A 14,942-nucleotide genomic window follows, 5' to 3' on the forward strand; every position below is an offset into this window, starting at 1 on the left:
TAATATATTCTGGTAGTGCAAAGATTTGATCTGGTTCTCTCCACGAGGTATTATAAATAGTGTTGAATGAAAGAAGTGCTGCAAGCTAAGCAAGAAGCAATGGAGCTAGTTGATAAGTAGAGGCAAAGCCTTACATGGCGATAAGGGCCTACCTCTAATAGCCAAGGATGACTTTGCCTGTGTCCTTTGTGCCAAAGGATCAGAAATATGAGCCGTTGAGATAGATGGTTCATGGGCAGTCTCCTTGGCTAGCCTGAGTGGCCCATATTGCCCATGCCAGGCTTCATTGAGTCCCTTTGACTACTAATGCGTGCAATTAGTCCTGATATCCCAAATTGTAGCTCTGATCCGCACATCATCATCATTACCTCCTATTAGTTGTGTGTTTAAGCATGTACGCTCCAGTTATATCATGACATGGCATTTGCCTTTGTAGAACAATCTGCATAAACCCTCTGGCCTTATTCTTCACAAAATGGCAAAAATGCGCATGGTAACAATAGAACGATTCTTATTTAGTAGGCTGCAGTAAAAGAATAGGAGTAGCTTACATCATCCTTTTGGATTTGCTACTAATCTCGAGCCACTTGGATTTTCTTTTCTTTCAGATTTAGGATGCGTCCGGATGCACCAGTCGCAGCACTATGAATTCTTGCAATGCTGAAGAGAAGGACATCAAATAGCATACCTGTGTGCTGATGACTAGCTCAATGAACGACCTGAAACGATGATGAACCTGATGCCGGGATTATATATAATCCATTGTAGTACAAACAAAGAAAACAGAAGCCCTTGAACTTGAAGTAGAGGACATTGACATGACACCACTTGCCGGTAGAGACATTCCAAGATGTATAATTGTTTTGGGAAGGATGGAGCACACGATAACACACACAAAAAAAAAGAGAAGACAGAAATGAACTCACAGAAATGCACTATACACACAAAAAAAGAGAACACAGAAATGAACTCACAGAAATGCACTAGTGTCGGTGCCGGCTGAATACGCGCCGAGTCACTGAGTCACACCGCTGCCGCAGCCGTCGAAGACCGCCAACGCATTCTGCACAGCCCACCTAGGCCACCGCAGGCGCTCCGCCGCCGCCTCGTCCGGCCGGGCTGCCGCTAACGAATACAATTGAAGGCGGCGCCGACGCATTTCCACCGCCCAGCCCAGGGAATGACGAGAAAGAAAGAGGAGGCCAACGGATTGATGGAGGAGGAAGCGGAGGAAAGGGACGGGGGTTTGGACATGTGGGCGACTAGGGGCGACACGATGACCAATTCTTCTCTGTTTTCCCACCCGGCACCCGGCGGACGGCGGTGGCGAGCCTGGCCACCTGGGTGTGGGCTTGGGGGGCGTTTGCTTCGTCCCGTTTTGGTTTTGGGCTGGGCCGCATTTTCAGAACCGACCGTTCTTTACCCGGGTACTGAGGATACGAGCAGGAAACGCCCAGAATGGTTTATCCTCTTTGGCGGAATAGTATTGCTTAAAACTCAATTTCGTCTACTATAAACTTTTAAAATAATCATTTTAATCCACAAAATTTACTTTTTAGCTCAATTTTGTTAGAGACCAAGTCCCCTTAAGAAGGAATCAGAGAATAGAAGAATGGTAATGCTTTGTTTAGGGCGTTCGGACGCGCCGTTCCCATCCGGACACATCGAATTGAACCATCCGCACACGCCGCTCGCTCTTGCCCACGCCGCTCGCTCGTGCATATTCGCCACACGCCGCTATAATGGATAGATGACGCCGAGGCGCAGGTTTCGTCGCTAAGCTCTTCGGTCACGCCGGCTTCATGACCTTCCTCACCGCCATCCTCGAGCCGCAGCGCACGGGTAGGCCTGTTGCGGCCGACTCCAACGTGGCGGGGCACCTCCATCTGACTGCCGCGGCCGCCTCCACCGCGTAGGGTGCCGCCATCTGCTATCGCGATCGCCTCCACCACGTCAGTTCGCCGCGCCGCCACGCCATGTTGCGCTGAAAAACACGTGTTGCAAATGTATATTCTAGATGTTTCAGAGGTATGTTGCAAGTGTTTCATATAGATGTTGTAAAAGTAGATCGAGATGTTGTAATGGTTTGTACACGTATGTTGCAAGCGTCTGTTCCCAATGTTTTATCTGTTTTTCAAACGTATGCTACAAGTGTATTTATCTGGATGTTGCATAAGTTTCACACGTATGTTATAAGTGTTTTATCTAGATGTTGCGTATGTTTGCAATGTTTTTCAAGTGTTTTTTCACGTGTTTTTGCAAGTATTTCAGACACATTAAGTGTTTCATCTGTCTCTTTTGTATGTTGCAAGTATTGCATCCGAATGTTTCAAAAGTAAATCATGTTGCACATGTGATGCGCGTGGGAAGCGAGAGGGACGCGAGCGTGCTCTGCGTGGGCGCACGGCACAGGCGATGTCAGGGCGGTGCGGAACCCCACTTGGGCGCACGAAACGCAGTTGCATGAGGGCGATGTCCATGCGGTGCGAGCCCTCACGTGGACGCGAGAAACAGAGCGAAAACGGACCGCAGCCGTGGCCGTTTGTTCGGACGTCCGGGCGCTAGCAGTGCTGATATAAGAAGGATTCCAGACAGTATCCAGAGAGGAAGAAGTGGCTCCAGCCGGCAAGTTGCCAGGCGTGGAGAAGGGGAACATTGTTTTACTTAGTGGTTCATAGCATAGCGTTTACAAACACAATCTGGTTCTCCTATATGTCACTCCTTCCTAGGCTCTTCCTTACAAACGTTACAAACCGCCGGAAAGTCTAGCATTGCGGTAGCGCTTCCTGGGCTCGGACGGCCTGCTGGGCCTGCCAGGATGTGGGGTGACAAATTTCACCTTAAAACTACTTTTGGTCTTCAAATTTTGCTGCGACTCTAAACTTTTAAAATAGTCATTTAAATCCTCAAACTTTGATAGTTCATTAATGAAATTAAGCCCAAAAGATAGTATTTGAAGAATAAAGCGGTTGTTCTAGGATGAAATAAAGACAAAAAGTAAAGTTTAAGCACTTAAAAGTTCAAGAATGAAATTAAGATCTGGACACTTGTTAAGGGACCAAAATGACTATTCTGCCTATCTTCTTGAATTAGAATCCAACTGATTCACCTGAGAAAGTTCTAAGGCAAACCAAATCACTTCTAGTTGAATCAGGAGCTGAAGCTCGATCTACCAAGCAGCGTATGGCTAGAGTCCTGTAAACATAAAAAACTTGATCAGATCATAGTGTTCTGTGAATGAACCTCTTTAATCTACTCCTGATGTTGTGTCTCTGACCATTGTCTGTTTGATTCTCCTGCATGCTTTATGGAGAACAATATCTACAAGACTACAACCTGTGAATACGTTACTACATTTTAGGTTGGAGGAGAAAATAAATATAGAAGTCTACGCAAGGAAAGTTTGTCCTACATACATAATTCGTTTTCACCAGAAGGAAATACCTAGTGGAAGATCAGAACCAAATTTGTCAAACAGCTGCTAGCATCCAGCAAAGTATATCAATTCAACTGTGCATGATAACTACTAGCGCAGCCAATGATCCAAAAGCAACTGAACTTTCCGTCATTTTGTAGAGAGAAGTCGATAACAGTAGCTTTAGGCATCTTTCAGCATCGGCAAAATCCCTTTCGGAGAGTCAAAATGTCCTCGTTTCACAAGATCCAAGAGAATTGTCATTTCCTATGCATGTAAATTGTATGCATCTCTATCAGTTCAGGATGTGCTCACTATATATTGTTGTCACTATCTTTGACATCTACTCGTGCCTCGAGCAAGGCCATCAAAGTTTCCCATATCGTGAGAAAGCTAGAATATATGCTGCTATCCAATTAGAGGATAAGATGTCCTGGAACAGCCAAAAAAAAAGGAAAAAAGATACGGTTCTCTCTACAAGGTATTTATGTATAAATAGATGTTTGATGGAAGAAGCACAGCAGACCAGTCACAGAAGCTACCAAGCTAGCCAGGTGACAAGCAGAGGAGAAGCCTTACATGTTAATAAGGGCCTGCCTCTGATAGCCAAGGATGACTTGCCTGTGTCCTTTGTTCCAAAGGATCAGAATGTAAACCTTTGAGTTGGTTCATAGGCAGTCTCCTTGGCTAGCCTGAGTGGCCCCTATTGCTCATGCTATGCTTAATCGAGCCTCTTTGACATGGTGCACACAATTAGACACGTGCTTGGTGGCGTGCACACAATTAGACACGAGCTTCTCATTAGCTGTGTTTCAGTGTCCAACTTTCCATGCTCCATTACTAATATGGATTTACATTTTCTTTTTGAAAGGTAATATAGCTCGACAGTTTCTTTCAAAAAATCAGCACACAATGCTCTTGACCTGATTTTTTGATATATGCACACGCCGCACAATACGGATCGACAATATGACCAGCATTTTGAAAGAGCGCCCAGCGGTGGCGGAGCCACACGGTATGCCAGGTACTGTTTGACCGGCAAATGTACAATATAATATAAGTATTATACATATGTATTTATATAAAAAAAGAAAAATACTCACCTGATCACGCCATCATGGAAGCAGCAAGTTAGAAGGCCCAGGAAGCGGCCCACGCAGCAAGTACGTACACGCCTGCATGATAGTTCACTATTGGCTTTTGGTATTCATCGGGGCTGATTCACGAACTCACGACGCCGCCGCCTTGACGATTGACGCCGATGCCGACGCCAACCGCCGACACCACTGCGGTGAGGCGTGACGGACGGCGACGCCCTGCTGGTCCTGGTGGCTGGTGCCCTCGGGCCTCTGCCTTGCTGCCTTCCGTTCTCCTATCACGCATCTACAGTTGTAGTTTGCACGGCCGCGCAGTCACGGAGTCTCACCGATTTGCTATTTGTGTTAGGTATATAAAATTTAATCTTCTGCTCTTCGTCTTTTTGGAAAATTATTGTCTAATTTCATAGCTATTTGTTAACATCACAAATAACAAATTGTTTAATATTTATACAGTTATGAAGAAAAACTCGGATATTGCATCATTTTTTCAGAAGCATCAAGCAAAAAAGGCAGCGGCAGCTGCTTTTGCTTCTAATCATTCCCCCGATCGTTGAACATGTGGTGGAAGAGCAGACTCATAAGAGAATTGAGAAAATTGCAAATCCTATCCACTGCCACAACGTCTTCACCGCCATTGCTACAACTCAGAAATTTTTCAAGTTGATGAAGATGATATAATCAAGATATTTATATCCCTTCGAAAGCGTCGAATAAAATAGTCAGAAAAATAGCATTGTAAATCTCCGGTTCTCTTTTATGCCTATATTTTAATTATCGGTATGACTTTTGAATTATTTATACTATATTTAGTTGATGATTTGAACTTAATCCATGAATTTAAGCCTTATTATGTTACTTAGTGCATATATACCGAATTACGTTGTCGACTTTATAATTATTACCAAATTGGTAAAATAGATTTACCGAATTATATATGAATTTTTTTAGACGGCATACCCTAAGCTAAAATCCTAGATTCGCCACTGGCGCCCAGGAAACCTCTCTGGGTTGTCAGAATCTCAGCTTTTGGTATTTCAGTCACATGAACTTTCTTGTCTTTCAGCCCGTTGATCTGTTAAGACCGTTAACTTTGGCAAGAATAGAGATCACTAAATTGCACCAGTTGGTTTACCTGCATCATGTATTGGTTCATCTTGGGGATGATGATGTTCTCACTTGTCAGTAACCAAACCTGATAGAATTAACAAAACAGCATCCGGTTTTTACTTTTGACATGTACAGTATAATAATATAACGAAAAAACACAAGGGCCTAGAGTAGAGTCAACTAACATTTCGGTGTTCACCGATTTCCAGAAAGAAGCTTGAGGCGGAGAATTTCACTGCTCTGTCATGTCTATTACAAACCGGCGCCACGGGCTTGTACAAGTTCTCTTACCGTTTCGGTTTGGAAGGAATCCGGAGTTGTCCGGGATGTCCGTTCCGCACCGACGACCAGCCCATGAGGGAACAAAGCAAACGCTGGTGGGTCGAGAGAAGGCCCTGTTTCCTCGCTCAAAAAACGAAGGGGTTGCGAAGAATATATTTATTTTTAAAGTTTTATTGCAAAATTAATTCGCCGACTCAAAACTCAGTAAAGTCTAGGCTCCTGTCGCCATCTTATTTTGTCGAGACAAATAAGCGCCTATTTTAGAGAGTTTATCCTAGCTCTACTTCTTTCTACAGTACATGAACAGCCAAAGTCGATGGAACCAGTTATTCAGTTCAGTGTTGTTTGGGAGGGTTTCTCCTCCTAAAACGGCCATGACTTTTAGGGAACTGCACACTATAGCAGAGTCATTTTTCTCTTTCTTATTACTAAACTTAACTAAAAGTTGCTGAAACTAGAAAGATTGGCTTCACCGGCTTTGACGACCAACTCAAAATCAGACACCCCCGCCCCCACCCTTGACTCCTTTTGGTACTATAGCATGGAGTAAGAGCTAGGAAAAAGCCCTCACAAACAAGCCCTCATTTTTGGGATATAGAAATATGTCCTTTCTAGCTGTTGCACTATACAACATTCTTTAGAAGGAGAAACCGTTTTAGGGGAACAAGCCCTCCCAAACAGAGTTGAGCATATAGGCTTTCATCACCAAAATTCTTTTGAGGCACGAGAGCTAGCGAAAGGAAATGAGCTAGGTGTATGTTGGCACCAAATATTTGAGCATTGAATTTGCACCTTAGCGTTGCGCCTTGTCAAAGCCTTTCGCGGAAATAGATGCTTCGGTTCCAGAAACTGGATGGTGTTGTATTCTTAGGTCTTACCCGAGAAGTCGAGAAGTGTAACCATGTGGTGCAGAACAACTATGTCTACAATCAAACTAGCAAATGATATCTATCATGGAAACTTGACTATGAATGGCTAGTAAAGTCGGTTGACACATCCATTAGGGCATATACATTGTCAGGTTGCCCTAGGTTAGTTAACACCCTAAGACGACACATGTAGTCATCGGATTAGAGATGAGAAATGACATTGTGTTGGAAGAGAGGTTAGGAGAAATGAACAAAATTGCAAGAGTAGATTGATTTGTTTCGGTTGGGTGCGTCTCCTTCGGCTTTGGCAAACCTCTTTATTATATCTAGAATAAGTTAGGCAAATCTAATCTCTTGTCCAAATCATATTTCAAATCGACGATAAATCTACAACCCCACACTTTGTCCGCAAGAACAAGTGGACACAAAATATGAAACCAAATTATTTGATGTTTGTGTTAAGCGCTTCTACTTTTTTTTGAAAAAAACTAACACCATGTTCGCTTATGCTAAAATTTGGCTTATGCTGATGCTTATGCTGAAATGTTGTGAGAGAAAAACATTGTTCCATGGTTAAAAAGTAGCTCAAGCGACAAGGGCACTGTCATCGTACTCGCACACCCGAACTTCAAAATAGACGATCCATACATCTGTTTGGATTGTCTCGACAAGGGCATTGTCAATGTCATGGTGAACTTCTTTAAGATGTGATTTGACCTCGTTTGGTTGCTATTTCAAGTAGCGTTCACTTATATTTTAGTAAAAAACACTGGTACATTAGGATAAATGTGACCTACAGACACTTAATAGCACGTTTGTACCGCAGAAGTTTCACAAGAAAAAAATTCCCCGCGTTCTAAGTATAGTCTAAATATGTTAGCTTTTGGGACATATTATGAAAACAAAACTGGAAAAAGGTATAATTAGCTTTATCTTGGGACGTAAATGGAAACAAAACTAGAAAAAGCAGCCATTTCAGACGTACGAAAACGAAATAAAAACACAAAATCTTGGGACGTATATAGAAAAACTAGAAAAAGCAGCCTTTTGGGATGTACCGAAACAAATTAAAAAAAACACACACACACAAAAAGGCAAAATATAACACAACTGAAAAAGTATAATTAGCTTTATTTTGGACGTATATGGAAACAAACTAAAAAAAACAGCCTTTTGGGATGTACGGAAACAAAAAAAAATAAAAACGAAAAATCTTGGGACACATATGGAAGCAAAACTAAAAAAATAGCCTTTTGGGACGTATGGAAACAAATTTAAAAAAATGCAAAAAATCCTACAGAAATAAAAACATATTTTTAAAAACATAAGCCAATTTTTTTTAAAAAAAATGCCAAAAAAAACCTACGGAACCAAAAACATGAACGCTAGAAGGAGGGCTTGAACCTCCGACCTTATGGTTAACAGCCATACGCTCTAACCAACTGAGCTATTCCAGCAATTGGCTTTCGTTTTATATGCAGTTTTAATTGTACTTAAACATGGTTGGTCCTCCGACGGAATACACAAATGATTTGACATCATCTGTTTTATCAGCCCAATGTAATCCAGGTCCAAAGATAGGACCCACAGGGATAAAAAGATCAACCTTTCTCTCAGCTCATTGCCGGTGACGAGCTAAGGAACGGGCGTTGGAGAGGCCCTAACGCGATATTAAATGATAGGTATAGCGCTGTCCCCCCCTCCAGTACCATCAGTTGGTACGTACTCGAGTCAGTCAGCGGTAGGGATGAAAACGGTAGGTGTCGGATACCATAAAAAACGGGGTACCTCGAGCGTATACCAAAATAATTATTTAACCCTATCAACAACGAAGTCAGAAGGTAAGCCGTGGGTTAACCACCGGTCCCGTCCGAGCCCACCGGCTCTCCACATCGCCGTAGGCCTCGCACGGGAGGTCTCGACGCCCTGATGAATCTCCGCCTCGCGCCCTCTCGTGGGAGGCTTCGACACGGAGCCCAATCTCTGTCTCGCCTGAGGCCCCGCGCGTACAGCCTCGAACGAGACAGCGATTCTCCGTATCGCTCGAGGCTGGCTTGGCAATAACCCGTCGCTCCCGCCTCGACCAGTCTTCCCAACAACGCGTCACGTCCCATTAATGCGTCAACCACTCCCGCAATCTCAGCCGGACGACGGCTCGACACCACGGAGTGGCCGACGGGACAAGGAGTCGCATCAACACCATACCGGCTAGGGCAAGGCGCGGCGGGGAGTACCGGCCACTGTGTTCTGGCGCTGTGCCCACGATCAGTGCCTGCACTACACTGTGCCCTGTAACCCCCGCCCTGAAGACAACGCGGCATGGGAAGTCTAGTCCGGGTCATCATCGCCTCAGAATCAGCGTACAAGATCAACTGCTCCCTCCGAGCCTCAGCACTCTACGTCAGGGCCTCGGCTATCTCGAGATTCACGTATACCGAGACCCCCCACCACGGTTCGGCCTAGGCACCAACCGAGCCTCGGCTTCGCGCGCAGTCAACCTACAGTGACCCGCACGCCGACCGCCACGCCCGCTTCGAGGTAGCCCTGGAGCTCCCATGACGCACAGGATCGGATGTGACCAGCACGTCGCCCCAGTACTTCAAGGACGGACCACTCCGACGGCCACGCCGCCACATGAACAGGCTACAGGGCTCGGACACGCCACCTCCGTTCGCACGACGCCGTGTAGTTAGCACACATACTACCCTTGTCCCCCCTTCAACTATAAAAGGAAAGGACCTGGGCCATTTCTGGGGGACGAACACACGCACGTGCAAGCAACACTCTGTAACACGCGTGCTCCCCCGCTGCCTGAGAGCAACATCTTAAGCAGCCCGCATCACTCCATGCCAAGACCTGGGACTAGCTCCCTCTCTCACCCAGCTTATAACCCCCTACTACAAGCACTTCGGTGTAAGAAATACAAGATCGATCTCTCAGACTGGATGTAGGGCACCGATTGCCTGAACCAGTATAAACCTTGTGTCTCTTTGCATCACCACCCGGGATCGGGAACACGCGGTACAATTTACTAGTTGGTTGAGGACCCCCTGGTCCAAAACACCAACAGTTGGCGTGCCAGGTAGGGGCCTCTGTGTGTCAGTTCCGTCATCCCCACAAGTCCCGGATGGCAGACCCCGTATGACCACTGCGTCTCGGCACGATGATCTGGTTTGGGAGCCTAGAGTTCATGTCTCTGGGGCATGAGTACGACATGGTGCTCCTCACACCCTGAGCCCCACCGGCCGACGACGACGTCATGCACCGGTAGCGTAGGCACAGGCGGCGCCTGGGCAGCCGCACTCGTCGCACTCGCCGAGCGTGACACGGGCAGGACCACCATGACATCACACAAGTTTAGGGCGGCGCGCCGCGCTCCACCGGTATCCCACGTCCAGCTGTTGGCATAGGGTCCCTGGTCAGGAACCTGTCTAGCCTGAGCTTGGACAAGGGAGAAATGCCAGCGGCGCGCGGCGACGCCCCATCGTTAAGCTCCGCTCCGCCACGTCCTGAGGAGCCAACTCCGGTGGAGCAGGGTCCCGCAATGGCACCATCCCCATACCCCTTCGGGTTGAGAAATGCCGCCACCTCCTATGCCTACGCCTACGCTTCTGCTCACGCGGATCCCTCAGGACGCCGCTAGCGTTTCGCCCTTGACTTCGACACCACCGCGTCGACCCACACCCACGCTGACTCCTCGGAGGAGGACGAGGCATGGGCCAAAGCGGATTTCTCCGACCTCCATGACCATGAAACCATGCGCCGCTTCTTGGCCACGAGCGACTACTGCTTTGGCTACTCCGACTCCGACGACGAGGGTACTTACGACCCCACTCGCGAGTGCTTCCACATTGGGCTCGGGATGCTGAGGATGGGTGAGGAGGACGAGGGGGTAGGAAGCCATTCCCCGCTTTGCCCGGGTGCAGGCACTGCCACACCTCCACGCGTTGTCCTGCCGGCAGTGCGGAATGAGAACCTCGCCCCTGCACAACCTCAACGCCCGGACCTGGTACAGCTCCGTGAGCTCCAGGCCAAATTCAAACAAGACCGACTCCTTCTGCAGCAGCTTCGAGACACTCTCGAGTAGGAGCAGCGAGGACGTGGCGAGGGCGGAGGAGCCCGATAGAGGGCCCGCGACGTGCACCACCGCATCAACGATGACGAAGGGAGTGAGCAACCCCCAATCTTCAATCGTGCTAGCCAGAATGTCACGGCTGCGGCGATGCTAGTCCGCACGATGCCCGCGCCCTCCACCATGGAGGGGCGACGGGTCCACGGTGAACTTTGGGATCTCCTCGAAACCGCTGCGGTGCAGCAAGCCGAGAGTTCCGCCTCTCGGTGGCGCGGGGGTGCCTCGGACCTTCCCATGGCATCGCCTCGGCAGAATAGGGAGGCCCCGATACGTCCCAAGCCCACTTGGGCGCCAACAGCCCATGGGGTCCGCTTGCGGCTCGACCGCCTCGGCAACCAGCACGAGGTGCAGGGAGACAATGAGGTGGTCAGCAGGCGACGATGCCACGATAATGAGGGGCCCGCCCAGGGCTACCATCCACACCGAGGTGGCCGTTATTACAATGAGGAGGACCGCAGTCCTTCTCCTGAACCACCTAGCCCTCGGGTCTTCAGTAGAGCCATCCGCGCTGCTCATTTCCCGGCCTAGTTTCGACAACCAGCCAACCTCATGAAGTATAGCGGCGAGACCAATCCTGAACTCTGGCTTGCCGATTACCATCTGGCTTGTCAGCTAGGTGGCGTGGACGATGACCTGCTCATCATCCGCAACCTCCCCTTGCCCTTGTTAGACTCAGCGTGAGCTTGGCTCGAGCACCTTCCTCCCTTACAGATCCACGACTAGCGCGACTTGGTTAGGATCTTCGTCGAGAATTTCCAGGGCACATACGTGCGCCCTGGAAACTCCTGGGACCTTAAGAGCTGTCACCAGAAACCAGACGAGTCTTTCTGAGACTTCATCCGGTGCTTCTCTAAATAGTGCACTGAGTTGCCCAGCGTCGGTGACTTAGAAATCATCTAGGCTTTCCTCTCTGGCACCACCTACCAAGACTTGGTCTGAGAGTTAGGCCAAAATGTGCCGCGCTCAGCTGCCGCGCTCCTCGACATTGCCACCAACTTCGCCTTGGGTGAAGAGGCTGTTGGGGCCATCTTCCCCGAGAATGACGCCAAGGGGAAGCGGAGGGACGAGGCCCCCGAGGCCTCGGTTCCCCACCTCCCCAAAAGAAAGAAAAAGGGTCGCTAGGGGAAGCAGGCCGTCCTAATCCCCAAGGCCCTAGGGGCCCCAGGCTCTTCGACGACATGCTTAAGAAACCCTGCCCTTACCACCAGGGCCTGATAAGGCACGCCCTCGAGGATTGCTCCATGCTGCGGTGTTACTACACCAGGCTCGGGCTCCTCGACGACGACGCCAAGTAGAAAGGCGCCGGCGACCGGGACGATGACAAGGACAATGGGTTCCCCGAGGTGCACAATGCCTTCATGATCTTTGGCGGACCCTCGGCGTGCCTTACGGCGTGCCAGCAAAAGAAGGAATGCCGAGAGGTCTTCTCGGTCAAGGTGGCCACTCCCCGATACCTCGACTGGTCTCAGGAGGCAATCACCTTTGATCGAGAGGACCACCCCAACCATGTCCCAAATCCCGGGCAGTACCCGCTCGTCGTCGACCCGATCGTGGGCAACACCCGACTCACCAAGGTGTTGATGGACAGAGGCAGTGGCCTCAACATCCTCTATGCCAGCACTGTGGAGCTCCTAGAGATTGACCGGTCGAGGCTCCACGGCGACACCGCACCATTCCATGACATCACGCTAGGGAAACGCATGTGACCCCTCGGACGCATCGACCTTCCCATTTGCTTTGGCACCCCCTCCAAATACCGGCAAGGAGGTCCTTACCTTCGAGGTGGTCGGACTCAGGGGAACCTACCATGCCATCCTGGGGCGGCCGTGCTACGCCAAGTTCATGGCAATCCCCAACTGCACCTACCTCAAGCTCAAGATGCCGGGTCCCAATGGCGTCATCATGATTGAGTCCACGTACGAACATGCATACGACTGCAACATCGAGTGCATCAAGTACGCCGAGGCTCTCGTGAAGGCCGAGACCCTTATCGCCAACCTCGACCGACTCGGTGGCGAGGTGCCTGACTCCAAGCATCGTGCGGGGGCATTTGAGCCTGCAGAGGCCATCAAGCTCGTCCCGGTTGACCCCGCCAGCCCCGACGACCAAGCGCTGAGGATCAGCGCCACCCTCGACATCAAATAGGAGGCCGTGCTCGTCGACTTCCTCCACGCGAATGCCGACATGTTCGCATGGAGTCCCTCGTACATGCTGAGCATACCGAGGGAGGTCGCCGAGCATGCCTTGGACATCCGGGCCGGCTCTAGACCGGTGAAGCAACGCCTACGCCGATTCGACGAGGAAAAGCGTAGGGCCATCGGCGAGGAGGTGCAGCAACTCTTGGTGGCCGGGTTCATCAAGGAAGTATCCTACCCAGAGTGGTTGGCTAACCCCGTGTTAGTCAAGAAGAAAATGGGAAATGGAGGATGTGTGTAGACTACACCGGTTTGAATAAAACCTGTCCAAAAGTCCCCTTCCCATTACCCCAAATCGATCAGATCGTTGACTCCACTGTGGGGTGTGAGACCCTGTCTTTCCTTGATGCGTATTCTGGCTACCATCAAATCAAGATGAAAGAGTTCGACCAGCTCGCGACTTCTTTCATCACCCCATTCGGCATGTACTGCTACGTGACTATGCCTTTTGGCCTCAGAAACGCAGGGGCCACATACCAGCGGTGCATGACTCAGGTCTTTGGTGACCATATTGGGCGAACAGTCGAGGCCTATGTGGACGACATCGTGGTCAAGTCTAGAAAGGCTGAGGATCTCATCAACGACCTGAAGATAGCCTTCAAATGCCTTAAAGGGAAGGGCATCAAGCTCAATCCTGAGAAGTGTGTGTTCGGAGTCCCTCGAGGCATGCTCTTGGGATTCATAGTCTCAGAACGTGGCATTGAGGCCAACCCAGAGAAGGTCTCGGCCGTGACTAGCATGGGACCAGTCTGAGACCTCAAGGGAGTGTAGAGGGTCATGGGATGCCTTGCGGCTAAAAGGTCCTTGTTTGGTTTTGGTAATTGAGTGACAACTTAGGTGGATTAATTATGTTTATGTAAGATACATAGGTGATTAGTCCACAGATACATGTGTGTGAGCAACATATGCCATGAAGGTGAAAATGGCTTGGAGATGTTGTAAAGCTCACACATGTGATGATGAAGGAGCTCATTGCACATGAGACATGACATTGAGTCATGTGATCAAAGGTGAAGAAGATCAAGACAAGACTTGGCTTGATGGACCGGTTACAAGCGTGAAGGGCAAGTCGAAGGCTTTGGAGTGATGGACCGTGTGGCAGTGAAGCTTGAGCAAGACTTGGTGCCGATGGACGATGGCAATAGTGAAGAGCAAGTAAAGTCAAGATCGATGAACCAATATGATCACATGATGATATGAAGTGGATCATATCATTGTTGATCGTGTTGGTGCATGTGTTGCATCGACGTTGGAGGAGATAGAATGGAATATGCAAGGCAAAGGTACAACCTAGGGCATTTCATTTGACCGGTCATAGGTGTGTAGAGAAGTTTATGACCGGGTTTAGGATAGATGGCCGTACTATCAAGAGGGGCAAACTTGTTTGTATATCGATCATCTAGTGCCACTCGAGTGATCTAACTTTGCAACATCGCTAGGATCGAGTGGCGTGGCAAGTTGAGTGGCTAACATCCTTTGGGAAATGATTGTGAAAAGCTAACACACATACACATGGTGGTGTACACTTGGTGGTGTTGGCACATCTACAAAGGATGTGGTGTTTACAATGCTCGGCGGGATTCGGCGCTTTCAGGAAAATGGAATGTCTATTTTCTATTATGCCGGATGCAAATTCTTGTGGTTGGCACATTGGAGCAAGGGTGAAGAAGTTAGAAGTGAAAACGAGTTGATCACGAAGACGCTGGCGTCGGTCAACTAACCGGGCACTGGGTCTGAAAGCACCGGACCCTGGCAGCGTGCGTCCGGTCAAACTGACGGGTCTGCATAGTACCGAGAGTATTGCACCGGACGCTGGTCTGTGTCTGGTCAAGGTGGACCGGA

At 49.0% G+C, this 14,942-nt stretch overlaps 1 long non-coding RNA gene and 1 other non-coding gene across 2 annotated transcripts; one reads left to right on the forward strand and one right to left on the reverse strand.

Annotated features, from left to right (window-relative positions):
- Nucleotides 1–3,960: 3,960 nt before the first annotated feature.
- On the forward strand, nucleotides 3,961–5,403 carry LOC136498908 (uncharacterized). Its single transcript, XR_010769833.1, has 3 exons — nucleotides 3,961–4,439; nucleotides 4,543–4,861; nucleotides 4,969–5,403. It is a non-coding gene; the product is annotated as an uncharacterized lncRNA (long non-coding RNA).
- A 2,753-nt stretch (nucleotides 5,404–8,156) lies between these two features.
- TRNAN-GUU (transfer RNA asparagine (anticodon GUU)) lies at nucleotides 8,157–8,230 on the reverse strand. Its single transcript has one exon. It is a non-coding gene; the product is annotated as a tRNA-Asn (tRNA).
- Nucleotides 8,231–14,942: the final 6,712 nt, after the last annotated feature.

This window comes from Miscanthus floridulus, chromosome 13 (genome assembly GCF_019320115.1).
Source record: "Miscanthus floridulus cultivar M001 chromosome 13, ASM1932011v1, whole genome shotgun sequence".
Lineage (NCBI taxonomy): Eukaryota > Viridiplantae > Streptophyta > Magnoliopsida > Poales > Poaceae > Miscanthus > Miscanthus floridulus.